Here is a 16,468-nt window from a genome sequence, read left to right as displayed (position 1 = left end):
GCGCACACACACACACACACACACACACACACACACAGACACACTGTGAGCAGCATGCGACATGAAAACAGTGCGGTGTCTCTCTGAATGCATTATCAGGAGCAGTCAATCAGGCTGAATTGACGCAGCCTTCTATCAGGAATACATCAAAGACTCTGCTGCCATTAAAACAACCTTTATCATGTCATTTATGAGCCTGAATCGGACCAGAAGCAGCGCGAGAGCACACGGTACCGCAGCCTGCCCCGCGTCCAATGCTGCCACCTATACGCGCCACGGAGAAATGCGCCTGGTGATCCGCTGTAACCTGCTACAGCAGCCAGGGGGCGCACTCATGACACTAACCTTTCTCTCCCTCTCTCTCTGCTCTCTCTCTCTCTCGCTTTCCCTCTACCAGGGGATGCCGGAGTCTAACCGCAGCTCTTCTCTCATTCATGCTGAGCGCTGCTCTCCTGTGCGCACGGAACTGCAGAGCTGAGCTTTTGGAACCAGTGCTGCTGCTGCTGCTGTCTGACGAGCCCGTCGGGAATGGAAATGTCTTCTGCTGCAACTCTGATATCCTAAAAAAAAACCATGCAGAGCAGGACGGAGGCGATGGGCTGTTTGATAAGTAAGTACAGCCAAAACTTTTTGTGGTTGTTAATCGTCTCCTTGCTGGGTTTGGAGCCTTTTCTCTACATCCGAAATGTTTGTGACATTTCTCCGAACCCCTCACTTCCCCTTTCCCGCTCCTTGTCCTTCTCCGTACCTCTCTGACTGTCTTCGTCCCCATCATACATGGACCAGTTTGTGTTAGGGGAGAAATCGGGCGTTCTGTTGTTTGATTTTTTTTTGCGCTTCGTCACATCGCTTGGCTTGTTTTGCGCACTTGAAGGGGGAAGCAGGCAGACGCACGCCGAGGTTGCGGATCCCCCACCCTCGAAATGACTGAACGTCCCTCCTCGTTTTTGTGGGAGGAATTGGCCAAGTTGTTGAAGGTGAAGCAATTGCCGTGTACATCAGTGACATTCTGCTGCGGATATTGGGCTGCACACTTGGCTGAACGAATCGGTTGAATGTCGTGTCTCCCAAATGTTCCAGCTTCATTATCTGGTACATTTCAGATCTCGGGAGTATTACAGGAATTGTTGTCGCAATGGTATAGTGATGCCTGTGGGCTTGGTCATAAATTGTAGCCACAAATAAAGCTTCTGCTTAAGGGCACACAAGCCCTAATAAGAATATTAGTAGAGTTGAAGATGTGTGGCTGTGGGTGCTGATTGTTCTGTGAGAGCAAAAAAGGACTGAACACAGAATTTGACCATCTTTGCACCTGCGCTTAAGACACCGATTGAACTTACCTGCCTATACATTCCATGCAGATGATTATGTGTGTGTGAGTTTGTAAATGTATGCAGCTGGGTGCCTATTTGTGCTTGTTTACAAGATGTAAATGTTTTAAAGTGTGTGTAAGTGTGCAGAATGTTTGACCTGTCAGTGTGTTTGTGTGTGTGCGTGTGCGTGTGTGCCCGTCCCCCACCCACACCTAAACACACACGCACAGCATCATCATTTTGGAGTAGCATCAACGTGCTCTGACAGTTTTGTGTCACCTTATGAATTTTTGACTTGAAATGCGTAGGTGAGGCAGACAGGCTGATTTGGAGAGACTACGGGCGCCCAGCCACCAGTTTGGCTGCCAAGGAAGCAAAAAAAAAAAATCTCTTTAGATTGAGTTTGTGTGTGTGTGTGTGTGTGTGTGTGTGTGTGAGAGAGTCTTCTCTTTGCATGCTTCTGAATCTCCTCTCATCTCCCTCTCTCTCTCTCTCTCTCCGTCTTATCTCTCTCCCGGGTGAACTTGCGAGGATGAGTGTGAGATGATGTGGGAGCTGTGGAGGAGATGCAAAGAGATGTATGGAGGGGGAAGAAAGACTTCTCTCTCCCCCTCACTCTGATGATGTATGTGTGTGCCTGTGCTGGGACGCGTTGATAAGGCAGAAACCCTGAACATCACCTCCACTTTGGGGCCGAGGCGTGACATGCAAAGTGACTGCATGCATAGTTGTAGCGACATTAATGACTCTGGAACATATTAGTTCCCGTTTTCACCCGCAGACACACTCTGTTTTTCAAAGGTTTGAGCCTGGAATGAGTCAGAATCATAAGACCCCCGATGATAGCTCCTGCTGCATGCGCTTTGAGCTGCCTGTAACCTAATTACCTAGTTTATTCTTGGAGTCTTTTATTATTAATTTGTTCTTAGTGGAGATCATCCTTTCCCCCCTCTCTCTCTCTATGTATCCACCTTTCTATGTTTCAGAGACTGTCTGTGTCACATTCACAGAAAGACATAGGAAGACAACCTCAAAGAGTCACAATTGTCCTGGGAGGTGAAAGCAACTGTGTCGCACTTCGTTGCGATTTTCCATCTCCAAAAGATCTGACTACACTTATGTAATCTGTGTGCAGAAATAGCAGCGTGATTGAGGTACCTTGAAGGGCTCAAAGATCTGACTTTCACTCAATAGAGTATGAGTTTGTTTCATGTGTGAGAGCAAAAGGTCATGTCGACATGTCAAATGTGTATTTTTTATAACCCTGGCCAAATAGCTGTAATGCATTACCCTTAGCTTTTTGCAACAGTTGAACAACTTGAATACAAAAGTAGGGATCCTTTTTTCTTCTTCTTCTCTGTGCAATGTGCATTGGCATTGTTTCTTATCCCGTGGCGTTAGATTTAACCATGAACATGTACTGCGTTGTTAATGAGCTGTGTTGTCCTTCGGGATTCAGGCTGGCTCCATAGCTTGGCCGTCATCGCTGAAACTGTAGGACTCCTTCTAAATGAACTGATGGAAATGACTAAAGTGCTCTTTAGATGAACTGATGTGACTTAATTTACTGTTGGCTAAAGTGTGTTCCTTCTGGAGCCTCCTTGACATTGAGTGTTATGAGCCACATTAGAAGTGAGAATGGACTCTGTGGGCTCACTAGCATGCCAGGCAGCGGTGTGTGTGTGTGTGTGTGTGTGTGTAGGGGGCTCAGGTGGGTGTGTGTGGGGGGTTGGTATTGTGTCAGTTTCCCTCAGCGGCTCAGTGGCTCAGGCACCAGCTGAGCTGAGCGCTGCAGACAATCGACTGTGCACCCCGCGGTCCGCCTGCGTCAAGCCTCAAATGCCTGCAATAAATAAAACCAAGGAGGAGAGACGGCCGGAGAATGACAATAAAGCAGATTGATAAAGCAGTTTCAACTCACTCCATCTGAGAAACACCCAGAGGAAGGGTGTGCTATCATAAAGAGTGCATATAGGATGTAATGAAAGCGGCATTTAGCTGAGGGTTTTTTTTTTATTCAGAGTGCCTACATTTAAATGCTGCAGCGGCGGCCCCAGCGGGAGCTGAAGCAGCGATCCAGCAGTGTTCGAGGCACGCTCCCTGCCTGTTGAGCTGCTGAGGACTTGACTGCCAAGTAAACTGATATTACACGGCAAAATAAGCAGTTTGAATCCCACCTCAAGCACGAGTGTTTTAACCGCTTTTGAAAGGGCCATTTATCTGATCAGCCCAGATAAATCAAATAAAAGAGTGACAGATTTGTTGAAATGAAAATATGACACATTGCCACTAAATTACATAATCAATTTGAACTCAAATCCATGGGGTGCTCACAGGCTGTTTTGCTCTCTCTACCTTCTCTTTGTCAGTCATAAAGAGAGATTATTATAATGATACTGACGGTTTTTAGAATAGCAACAACAGGATAAAGCGCCATGTCACAATGCTCATATCAAATCAAACTGGTTTCTTGTACATGACAATGAGTTCACTGTACTCAAACTGGCCTCCACATGTCACCAGATCTCGATCCAAAAGAGCACCTTTGGGATGTGGTGCAGTGGGAGATTCGTCTTATGGATAAGCAGCCGACAAATCTGCAGCCACTGTGTTCAATATTGACTAAAATCTAAATCAAAAGAAACAATTCTAGCACTTTGTTGAATCTATGCCAGGAAGCATTAAGGCAGTTCTGAAGGCAAAAGGGGGTCCAACCTAGGGCTGGGCAATATATCAAGTCTTTAAGGTATATGGATATATTTTCAAACAAGATATAGGGTAAGACAGTATCGTTAATATTGATATAGTTTATGATGCATTAAAATAACGTTATAGAGGTGCCAGTTCACCTTTTTCTCATCTCACTGATGATGACTGACTGTCTGTCCTTCTTAACCCTGCTCCTCCTCTCTCTCTCTTTTATTGTATTTAAGGAACATTTTTATTTTATAATATTACTTTTTAAATTCACAAACAGGTAGTTTATTTTTCCATGTGTTTTTCATTGTTAATAAAATACATATCGATATATATCGAGTATCGCCATTCAGCTAATCAATATCAAGATATGAGTTTTGGTCCATATCGCCCAGCCCTAGTCCAACCTGGCTGAGTGTATATTCAACGATCATTATCGTATCGTATCATATTCGCAATCATTTCAACTGATCACATAACTCATATGGAGCCTCTTCACATCATGTATTTAGTATCTAACAGTACAGACATTGCACAATTGAAAATCTTGACACTTTTGTTGGAGTGACCTCAACATGAGTATAGGTGATGCTGCAGCAGAGGAGACAATTTGTCTTGTTTTTCTTTTCTTTTTTTTGCTTCTATTTCTGATGAGGCAGTGACAAAGTGTTCACAACATCCAATTTCTGTCTGAACAAAAACAGACGGAGAGAAAGAGGCTGAGAGAAAGAAGATGAGAGCCAGAGAGAGAGAGAGCGATGGAGCTTTTAAGTTACCCACATCGTTTTGATGCAGCCTCTGCAGTGAAAGGCCGAGGCAGATCAAACAGGGCATAGCAGATTGAAATAGTTTCTCTTGTAAGGAGGCAGAGATGCTCAGGCGGCTGCACAGATGTGACAGGTAACCACAAGACGGAGGTGGCAGACACTTTTTACACACCGACTGATTGCAAACACTCACTTCCCCGTGTTCAAAATAGGACTTGCAAGGACCTTTTTTGATTGTCGCTAAAGCATCCGAGTTTGGTGTTTTTTAAGAGTGAGACAGAACAGCGGGGTGGGTGTGCGGGGGAGTTGTTTCCTCTCCGAGTGTGAGCAAGGATAATTCTGCAGTTGTTTTGTCAGCAATTAAAAGAATTTCAGCAACCCATTTTCCTCTGCTGCTGCGGAACATACAGCTTGTGTTTGTTGTCCCAAATGGCCAATTTCTGCCTTATGTTCTGCGCTGTCTGAACAGTTGAGGCAGCAAAATAATCAGTGTGTGTGTGTGTGTGTGTGTGTGTGTTGCTGAACAAACCAGCATTACTGAACTTCTTTGCGTTTCCTGTTCTTCTTCGACATTAGTCCAATCAGCAAGTATCCATATTTCTTACACACACACACATATACACATTCTGACATCCCCGCTTTACCCTCCCTCCTTCCTCGTGTAAATTTAGCGCTGGACCAAGGTCAAAGTTAGATCTCTCCCGTCTTGTTTTTTCCGTACATGGCTCTTAGATGCAGATCTGTCTTCTGTTATCTATAGTGCTGGTTAGACGTTCCCCAGATCTTGTAGATTTGCAGGAGGGGAGGGAGGGAGGGAGGGAGGGACAGCAAGAGGGTAAAAGAGGAAGGTAGGTGGCAGAGGAGGGGAAGCGCAGGCCAAACTGCAGCACCACACTCTAACCCTCTGTTTGATTTGAAGAGTAATATTGACAACTTAATTTGGGCCTCGCAGCGCCAGATCTCAATCACCATAGAAGCCAAAAAAGACTGCGGTTAGGTTTCTGAGAGGAATGGTTTTCATCCGTCTTGTTCATTTTGAATTTTTCCCCGGGCAATCCCATGTACAGTAAAGCCCTTTGTAAAAAGAACGCCCCTCTGCAGACTGAGAGAGAGAGAGGAAACTCTCTGAATACTTCATAGTTGATGTACTTACATTTCTAATCATGATGTCTCATAACTTGCACTGCAGGCTTACCTTTATTTTTACATATATATTTGTGGGCTTCGTTTGCATTTATTTGAGCGATAGGACGGTGGATAGAGTCAGAAATCAGAGAGAGAGAGAGAGTTGGGAAAGACAAGACCGGGGCTGCCCGTCCTTATGACAGCAGCCTCTGTACATGGGGCATGCAATCCAACCACTTGGTCATCAGCGCCACCACGACTCAAGAAATGTAAACAAAAAAAGAAAACCTGCTGCAGTTTGTACACAGGAGCAAAATCTGTGTTGCAGCCTGTTGAGAAGCACGACTATAAGAGTGTCTTGACCCGACCTTGACTCCTTGTGTAAAGATGGTAAAGGACACAGGAGAGAGCAGAGGATGAGGAGGGATACGAGAGGTCCCTGAAAGTGTTGTTATGCTGTATACGCTCTGTCTCTGTGAAGGAGGGAGGGAGGGGGAGCTGAGCGGATGTAAGAGGACGAAGAAAACTGGAATGTTGTCGGGGTGAAAAGTTTAAAGGGAAGGCAGCGACAGATGTTACAGTTCTGTCCAACTTTTGAGCAATTATTCGAAGAAAAAAAAACGTGGAGCTGCAAGATGTAAGTTCAAACTAATATCATGTATAAAGAGCGGAGGATCAGAAAACCTTCAAATACTATCAGACAAGGGTTCTCTTGTTCCTATCCTGTATGTACTGCAATATCCTACTGTTTAGGGATGAAAACGTCAATAAAAACCTGAAATACTTCAAACTGAGCGAGCTGTATTTTGTGCTTTGGCCTTTATTAACTAAGAAAAACAAACTACAGAGAAAGTAGATAGTGAAGTCGTGGAGAAAACAACTGAGGCGACATTTTTCTAAAATGGAAAATGAGAGGAGAGAGACAGGGGAGCTGGAAGCAGCGAGGCAGAGAGAGAGAGAGAGAGAGAGTCAGTATTTCTGACAAAGTGACTCAGATGAGACGACTCAGGAGGAGGAGCGGGCGGGAAGACACAAAGGCACTGAGTATGAGGTTGTGCAACGCAAACTGTGGTCTTTCTGGAAGTGATTAGAGAGAGAGATGGTGGAAAGAGAGAGTTGAAATATGATAATTGCTCATTTGGGTGAATCACTTTAATGTTTTCATTTTGCTGTCTTTTCTTGTTTTGATGACTCGGCTCCTTAAGGCGCATCGAAGTGCAGCGGGCTAACATGATGCTAACTGTTGTGCTTTTGGGTCAAATTTAGAGGAAGAAATGGAGGATGATGAAGAAGGAAAATCTACCTGTGAAAAACATGTCACTGATATTAATCGGGCGGCTGTGGCTCAGAGTCGGTCGTCTCTCAACAGAAAGTTTGTGGGGTTCGATCCCCAGCTCCTGCAGCCACGTCCGATGTGTCCTTTGGCAAGACACTTAACCCTAAGTTGCTCCCGCTGCTTCCTCTGCGTATGAGTGTGTATGACTAGGTCACTTTACATAGAAACCTCTGCCATCAGTGTGTGAATGTGTAGATGTGACCTGCAGTGTAAAAGCACTTTGAAGGCACATGCAAGATGTGTTTTTGTTAAAAATGTGGTGTCTCAGAAAAGTATAAAACACAGTTTCAAGGCTTTATATGTGATTTTTCACACTTAAATATAATAGAAATCAAGTTTATCCTCTGAAAATAACTCTGAGTCATGACTGTCTACAATGGGTGTAACACCCGAGTCCCACTGTCTGTGATGCTTTCAGAGTCCTATCTTCAGTTTGTTTACATCGCCTGGACGGCCGGCTGACTCCTCCCCTCGCGTATAAAAGTTGTTTAATTGAGGGACTAGAGAAAAGAAGAATAACATACTGTACTCACTGCTTAACTGTGTTTCTAGATCACGCTCATTTCAGGTAAATTTACATGCAGTGTGAAGATACGAGCATAATAAAGATCGCTAGCATTAGCATGCTAACACAACAATGCACCGCAAGTTGTTTTGGTTTCATGCTGGTGCTCAAGGGCGACATCTGCTGGATCAAAAAATCGCATATAAAGCCTTTAAAGTTCGAAATACTTTATTTATCCTCGTTTGTTGAAAATCTAATTGTAGACCGAGAGGCTGTAACTTCATTCTCTTCATTGTCTTACTCAACTGTTTGTTTTCTCCCGCTGTGAAAAAGAAAACAGGAGTTCTGTCGTTCTTCATACCGAGGCACCAAGCAAAGCTCCCCAGGAGTCCTGAAAACATTCAAACCCCTCAATTTCATCTCATCCCCCAAAAAAGAAACGGACCGTGACAAACATAAAGCAGCGTTTGTATGATTAGTGTTCCACCCTGCTGCCAACAGAAACTATTTGCCAGCTGGGGGAAAAGCACACGGTAAACACAAAGTGCCATGGATCTGGTGTTTTAAACATTTTGGAGAGGGATCTCATGGCATGGTCCCCACTTTGCCCCCCAGCTGCGAGCAAAAGCTGCAGTGAAATGACAGGAATGACGGGGCGCTGCAGAAATGCTGAGTCAGCGAGAACAATGACACACTCCTCCCATCATCCCCAGCAGCACACACACGGAGAGGCCCCATCTCATTTTATTGAGTGCTTAGACAAACACAAAGCTGCACGTGTGTGTGTGTGTGTGTTTGTGTGTGTGTGTGTGTGTGTGTGTGTGTGTGTGTGTGTGTGTGTGTGTGTGTGTGTGTGTGTGTGTGTGTGTGTGTGTGTGTGTGTGTGTGTGTGTGTGTGTGTGTGTGTGTGTGTGTGTGTGTGTGTGTGTTCGATCAGAGAGGGGATGTGTCCTCTCTTGTGTCTCTTGGCTCGTATCATGAAGCACCCAGGTTCAGCGTTTCTCTCAAGGACACAGAAGCAGATGTTTTGCATCCTTGCTTTAGTCTCCATAAGCACATAGAAAGTTTGGCATTTGATTAATTGGACTTTGAGTGTTTTATTGATCTTCCACCAAATTGGGCATCATTGCTGTCAATGTCTTTCTGGAGATTTATGCTCCCGGAGGCCGATACTATGAGTCAGAAATCCCCCGGGGGAACATTTATCTCGCGGTAGATTTTGAGAAGGAAGCAAAGGTACGGTACACAAGTGCCTGACTCCTGCTTGTAGGTAACTGGATTTGGCTTTTTTAGTGACGGATGAACTTCCTGCTGGAGTTGAGAAATGAGCTTTCTGGGCTCGGCTTAAGCCCCCATGAGAGCGAGGTTTCTGCCAATCCAGCTCTGTTTCCTTCTCTTCTATTTGTCTTTTTATGCGATTGTGCCTGCTGTAACTCCCTCCGCTCTCCGTCTGAGAGAAGGATACGGCTGATAAGACACAGAAACGATGTAGTGTTGATAGTAAACGCTTCTACTCCCCTCGCAACAAAGTAAAACCGCCGGGTCAAAAAACATGTTGAAATCCATTTAAAGGCACCTGAAGGTTTCCTGCGTGAAAGCGGCAGCGCTCGTGCGTCTCCTCGGCCGTCGAAATCGCTCTGCGTACCGCTACCTTTTTCTAGGGTGGTGATGCATGGAAAACCATTTTTAAGGCAAAACGCAGACGGGTAATTTAGCTTTTAACGGACGCGGAGGGGTTGCAAATGGACCCAAAATTGGAGAGAAAGTGTGGAGGTTTGGTGGAAGCAGCAGCGACACAATCACAGGAGAGAAGCTTTTGTCTAGTGAGATGAATTTACTCAATAACCTCGGCTTAATGGGGCTGTCTATTATTCTCTGTTTTTGTGCCTATCTCTCTTTCTTTCCTATCTTCACAGCTTAGGATTGCGTGCTATTATTAAGTGTGTTATTCTTTCCCTGTCTCTTTATTCCCTTCTGCCTCGCTTTCTGTTATTTTCTCATCCAGCGGGATATTTACACGGCTCTGAAAGCTTCTCAAAGGATTCTCTGAATTGATTTAACCCCATGAAGAGATTTTTAAGAGGTTTGTTTATTTAAGGACTTTTTAAAAACTGTTTTAACGTGGCATCATTTTTACTCTTATTCAGACCAGACTAAAAACATAACCACTAGGCCACCGACCTGCTGTGTTTCCACCATGTTTTCAGCCTCTTCTTCTTCTTGTTTTTTTTAAACCCAGAAGACTGTAGTGATTTAAGGTGAATCACTTTTGTCTCTCACTAACATGAGTCATTCTCTGCTCAAAATAAAAACTGAAGTCATCTCTGCTGTAGCCCTGACTTTTAAAGACAATGTGATCGAGAGATCCTTTAGAACTTGCAGCATATTGAAAAGATGACATGGCTGCCAGATTATGAGTTAAATGTAATTAAGATGTCTGAAACTTAATTTTTTTGGTTTCACCTCCAGGTGTTGTGTGGTTGTTCTCTGTGGGGTCTGCTGTTGTTGGGTCATGTTGTTCAAGTTGATCTTCATCACCTTGAACTCTTGTTGTGGTTTTCAGTCTGGCATTAAATTCCAATTTGAAGGTTAAAAGGTCAAATGAGTGTATTTGAAGATACAGAAGGTTTACTACTTTTAAACCTTTAAGATTCTTTTACTTACTCCTCCATTCAGTCTCTTTGTGAGTTTATTCATTTGTAGCTGCTGCATGACTTTGATATCTCTGTCTGTCTCTCTCTCTCTTCTCCCTCTTTCTCTCTCTTTCTCTCTCCTCTCTCTATCTCTCTCTCTCTCGCTCTCTGTCTCTCTCTCTCTCTTCTCCCTCTTTCTATCTCTTTCTCTCTCCTCTCTCTATCTCTCTCTCTCTCGCTCTCTGTCTCTCTCTCTCTTTCTCTCTATCTCTCTCCTCTCTTCTTGATCTCTCTCTCTCCTTTTCTCTCTCTCTCACTCTCTTCTCTCTCTCACTCTCTCTCTCTTTCTCTCTCCTCTCTCGATCTCTGTCTCGCTCTCGCTCTCTATCTCTCTCTCTCTATCTCTGTCTCTCTCTCGCTCCCTGTCTCTCTCTCTCTCTCTCTCTCTCTCACTCTCTCTTCTCTCTCTCTCGCTCTCTTCTCTCTCTCACTCTCTCTGTCGCTCTCTCTCTCTTTCTCTCTCTCTCCTCTTTTCTTGATCTCTCTCTTCTCTCTCTCACTGTTTCTGTCGCTCTCTCTCTCTTTCTCTCTCTCTCCTCTTTTCTTGATCTCTCTTCTCTCTCTCTACTAGTACTGTTGGTTTTTAGAGATCTCAGCAGACTGACGAGATGAGGCTTTCCTGCAGGCAGCTTCTTCTCCCTAATGAGAGAAATGGAGCCATCTCGCTGCATAAACACACTTTTACACTCTTCTTCTTCTGTGTGTGTGCATGTCGGTGCACGTGTCTGTTCCCTGCTGCATGTGTCTGTGTGTGCGCGTGAGGTCGACTGTTTATGTATGTGGTTTCGGGGAAATTGGTCGGATGAAATATTACGAGTGTGTTAGAGTCAGCGTGTTTTATATGTAGCTATGGGGTTTGTTTTGAGCTGTGTGTGTGTGTGTGTGTGTGTGTGTGTGTGTGTGTGTGTGTGTGTGTGTGTGTGTGTGTGTGTGTGTGTGTGTGTGTGTGTGTGTGTGTGTGTGTGTGTGTGTGTGTGTGTGTGTGTGTGTGTGTGTGTGTGTGTGTGTGTGTGTGTGTGTGTGTGTGTGTGTGTGTGTGTCCCCGCTCCACACACTGCTTCAAATTCTTTCCTCTTGTGAAAGCGAGAAAACTGAACAGTTTATATGGCTGTCGAGCCCAACGCGACTTTTCATTCTTCCACTGTGTGTTGTTTTACTTTAATGGCTTCTCAGAAATTCCGCTGCATATTTCTTCTGTGGTGCTTTATTGGAAACTCATTTATCCCTTAATGCATAAACATGAAATTAAGAGAATGATCTTTACATTGATATTTCAATTTGGTATTTAATCTACTCCACTTTTAATCTGTTACACACAAAATAAAGGAAATTTAAACATCCTGATCCTGTAGAAGAAGAAGAAGCTGTAAAATCTGTAGCTGTAATCAATCACTTCTCTGTCCATTCAGACGTCATCTTTACCACATTAACCCCCAGTGTTGTGTGACTGAGTTGTGTGTCAGTGTGCTCCTGTGTGTGTATGTTATATGTATCACTGTTGCTGTGTACCATGACTCTATTCCACACGTGTGTGATGTTTTGCCACAGCTGCTGTGGGGATTACTCTCCCGGCTACACAGAGAGGCAAAATAAAAAGCATGAAAGTGTGTGAATTGACCATAAAGCTGTGCCACTCTGAGGGGATTAGAAAGGGTTAAACTGCAGGGCGCGATAAAAACACTGGCATTTCTCTGTCACACACTTAAGGCCTCCGCTGTGCGCGAGTTAGTGTGTGTGTCGGTCTGTGAGGGCGAGAGAGAGAGAGAGAGAGAGAGATGTATTACTAGCATGACCTATACTCACCATGTTGTCATGCTTGTAGATGTGTACATGTGTGTTTGAGCGGATGGATGTGTGAGCATGTTTGTGATCGTGTGTGTGTGTGTGTGTGTGTGTGTGTGTGTGTGTGTGTGTGTGTGTGTGTGTGTGTGGTTCAGATTGTGTGTGAATGACCTATAACTACCATGGGGCAGACAGGCAGTTCCAGAGCGGAGCAGCAGGGGATTACTGATGGGTTTTGCTCTGCATGCTGATGCTCAGAACCAGGAAAAAAAAACATGTTGCATGGAGAGAAATACTGAGAGGAGGTGTGTGTGTGTGTGTGTGTGTGTGTGTGTGTGTGTGTGTGTGAGAAAGAGAGAGATGGAGAGAGTTAGAAATCGCTGATCGTGGTGCAGTAAGGACTGACTTGGTGGCTATTGGGTTGTAACATACTGCGTGAATACAGTACAACTATTCAATCCATCATCAGAACTCCAAACGCTGGTGAAGTCTTTTACGTTTTATGAAATAACCAGACAACAAAAACTGCAAAGAAAAAATCGATTTGACTCGCTATTTGAAGTGTTCAAAGTTTACCGACATTCACTGGAAAGCAGATTTATTTCCAGACCTTTTTAAACTGTTCTGACAAGCAAATGCAGAATTATAAAATTAGCTGTGAGGCCTTGTCATACTTACTATGAACTAATGAAAACAATAGACGATAAAGACCTCTGTGTCATGCTGTTAGTGCTTCAAAATAAGCACCTCTCCTTTAGAGATGGGGAAAAAAACAGATTTATGTAAATACCGAGATTCTTATCTTCTGAGATTTTAAATCGATATTTTTTTTGCTAATTGGTTTCTCTATGCTAAGTGCTAATGCTAGCTCTATAACTCGTAGAATACCAAATGGAGCAGCAAGACATTCAGCCAGTCTCACAGATGACTGGAGTAGATCCTAAAGTATGTACTAATTAAAAAATAGACATTGTAATTGTTTTGAATCGAATATAGATTCTGAATCGAATCGTGAGACACCCAAAGATTCCCAGCCCTACGTCTCCTCTTAGTTTTCTTTGAGGATGTTGACTATTCTACTACTAAGTATGTCTCTGGTTCTCAAATGTTTTTTTTAAGTATATGAGTTCATCTATTGCATTTCTTTTTTGTGTAATATTCTATAATAAGTATCTCCTGTGAACACTTGTAACTCTTATGTGTTTGTTGCAGTTCAGTTCGGCTTTCTTCATGACGGCTTCACCGATCAGCATTTCGATGGTTGTATCCAGAAGACATATAGAAGTATTCCTGCAAAGTTAAAACTGCAAAACGTTTAACAGTCCACACATTTAGTGAGTTCTAGCTGCAGTGATAGACGGCCAATCATTCATCACAATACATCAATGAAAGTTTAGTGTGATTGGCTGGGACCAGAGGCTGTGAAAAAACATCTTTTATTGACCTGGAGTCCAGAATAATCAAATCAGTGTGTTTGATGAAGACAGGTTTAATACTGCGTTCTGCTGGATTGCATTTCAGAGTATCTTAAACATATCTGGTGTAAATATTCGGCCTGAGTAATGAGATGCATTCAAACATTTGTTAGACCTCAGAGATACAGATAATGTTTTATTGCTGTGAGAAACACCAAATGTGTAAACCATTTTTTTTTCATTTCCAATGATTCTTTTTTGGGACTTTTTACTTCTGCACACTCTTAGCTTTCTTTTCAGACTTCTTCCACAGCGATTTATCCAAAGTCTTTAACCTCTACCATCTGCAGCTGTGTAATATGTAATGTTTATTCTTCATGGGTTAAAAATGTTTGACTTATGTTTGATTGTTTTATCTGAAAATCATTCAATCTACAGACAGATTTCATCTCCAGCAGCTTGTAGTGTTTTTCAGCACTCATGCTTCAATCGGCTCATTCTTGCTCCTCTCCTCTCTCTCTCCCCCCCCATTCCCACCTCTTCCCTCCCGTTTTTGGCGGCCCCTTTTTTCAGTTCTGGAAATGATTACCATGCCAGACAGACCAATCAGATAAGGCTGCTGCAGCGGCCGCAGAGGGCCATTGGTCGGGGCGAGAGGTCGCATTCCTCCCTCTCTGATTAGATCCACTCTTCACACTGTTTCACTGTAAACTGTCACAGCTGTGAGAGTGCACACAGGCGCCCAAATCAAGGCTGTAACGTGCTGCGTCGTTATAATCGCTTCAAGAAGACGCTTTGCTGATGTCATCGGGAGTGTCCTGCATAATGTTCACTGTCATTACTGCATTGAATATTTGCAGTGTTGGGACCCTGCAGACCGGGGTCCTCACAGCGATGAAGATGCAGACAAACGTCTCTTTATGACACATGAAGTCTGCTTTAATCAGTGATGTCACCCTCATACATGGACATATCTGTCTTTGTGGAAGATTGAAGAATGGATTTTTTTTTTTTTGGGGGAATTTGTTTTTTCGTATGCAGCTGTTGTTCTGAAAATCCGTTTCCTAAAAGCCAAAGTGAACCGTACCGAGCTGTGCCAGGCTAAGCCTCCCAACACAGCTAATGGAGCCATGGGTTTTTATGCGTTTGTCCTGGTTTAGCGTTTCTGGCACTTTGCTTCACGCTTGGAGTCACAGCGCATTTTTTCCACATTTTGCAGGCTGGGAGGACAAAAAAAAAAAAAAAAGAGGCTGCAGGGCCAGAGCGGGGGCTTTTTTAACTCTCCACACACACACACACACACACACACACACACACACACATGCAAAGACACACGTTTCTGTTCTGGCCTGTGACCTTTGTTGACCTCTTCACATGCATTCTTACATACATGCACACTGTTTTAATGAGATGCTGGTTTTTTTTTGTATCCTGCATATTTTCGCTTACACAAAATGAGTCTGCGTTGTAATCAGAAATCAGGATTGCTGTCGAGCAGACATGTTTGACATCTGTGTGTTGATTATGTCTTTACATTTGACGGCTGCTGATGTCTTGTTTATGTGAAATGTGCCTCCTGGTGAAAAGAGTGTGTCGGCTACATTGACACAGTGATGAGGGATTACTACTCCAAATGCGACCAGTTTATCAACTTTCGTTCAAACATCTGGTTCTCTGTGTGAGTGTGAATCAGTGGTGGAGGGCCTGTGGGGAAATGAATGGGGCTGAAACAGTGCGGGGGGGGGGGGGGGGGTGGGCAGCGGGCAGCAGAGCCAGATTAACAGATTTTTATCACCGTAAATGGAACTTGTTTTCACACTCTCGGGAGCTCTCCTTCTCTCTTTCACTCACCAAAAACACACACAGTCACGCAGACATAATTAGTATGCATGAAAGGAGCAGTGTTAGTGTTTCTCTCTCTTCCCACAGACCTGCACTGTTTCAGCAGAGGTGGCTCTGGTCACGTGGTGCTGTTTTTGGTGCGACACCTTTTGGTTTAAATAAGGTGATGTTTGTATTTCTAATTAGAAAAGTAAAAAAAACAATCTGTTTGGTGATTCAAATTTCAGATCGAAAAAGTTGACCATTACGGATATTGAAGCCAGTATTTAGAATTATTTAGATTAAATTGCATGTTCATGGATTTTACACAGATTATGCTTCAATATGACCATACAAATAACTGAGAAAGTTTGCATTCCTTGAGCGTTTTCATGCCTAACCTGTTAGGTGTGGTTAAAATGAACTTGAGTCTGATTGCTAAGTTAGTGCGGATCATTTGTTCTGGTGTGAAAGCTGTCAGTCGAACCCTGGTGGGAACCAAACAACCGTACCGAGACCGTTTGAAAAGTTGGGTCTTAGTCCAATTTTTTATGACTTTTGATGCGGTTCATTTCGTAATAAGAACCATACCGTGGCGAGGGCCCTCTCCATTCATCACTGTGGAACATGTGTTAGAGACCAGAGGCCGTGATGTGACCTGACGGAGCTTCAGAAAACCCTTTGAGTGGATGAGCCGGTCCTGGTTCAGGAGGATCAACGTTGTGTCCTGAACTGTCTTGATAAGCACCTTCAGCGACTCCAGCACAGCAACTTATTATTTTCCAGGCCCAGTTGCACCTCGTTTTTAAACTTTATCGTTTGCCTACAGTGGTAAAATGCAAATGATATCATTGGTTCTGATGACCAGAGCCAACATCAACCCGTGTGGTCGAAATTGTAAAGTGTCTTTGGAGCAGCCTCATGGAAAACAGGAGTCAACTCGTCTTTGTTTACTCTTCAGACCAATTAGAGTGCATTACACATTTCAGTCCCTGTATGAACACAGATCAAACT

At 43.8% G+C, this 16,468-nt stretch overlaps 1 protein-coding gene across 2 annotated transcripts in view; it reads left to right on the top strand.

Annotated features, from left to right (window-relative positions):
- Positions 1–424: 424 nt before the first annotated feature.
- plxna1a (plexin A1a) overlaps positions 425–16,468 on the top strand; it is a 259,997-nt gene continuing 243,953 nt past the window's right edge. The window contains exon 1 of one of the 2 annotated variants that reach the window (XM_065961309.1): positions 425–610. The gene's annotated coding sequence lies outside the window, so the exon portion shown is untranslated. The remainder of the gene's footprint in view (positions 611–16,468) is intronic. The other variant, XM_065961310.1, reaches the window with a different exon arrangement.

The sequence above is a fragment of the Labrus bergylta genome, chromosome 12 (assembly GCF_963930695.1).
Source record: "Labrus bergylta chromosome 12, fLabBer1.1, whole genome shotgun sequence".
NCBI lineage: Eukaryota > Metazoa > Chordata > Actinopteri > Labriformes > Labridae > Labrus > Labrus bergylta.
Note: the sequence above shows the minus strand (reverse complement) of the source record. Positions and strands in the feature narration are given on the sequence as shown.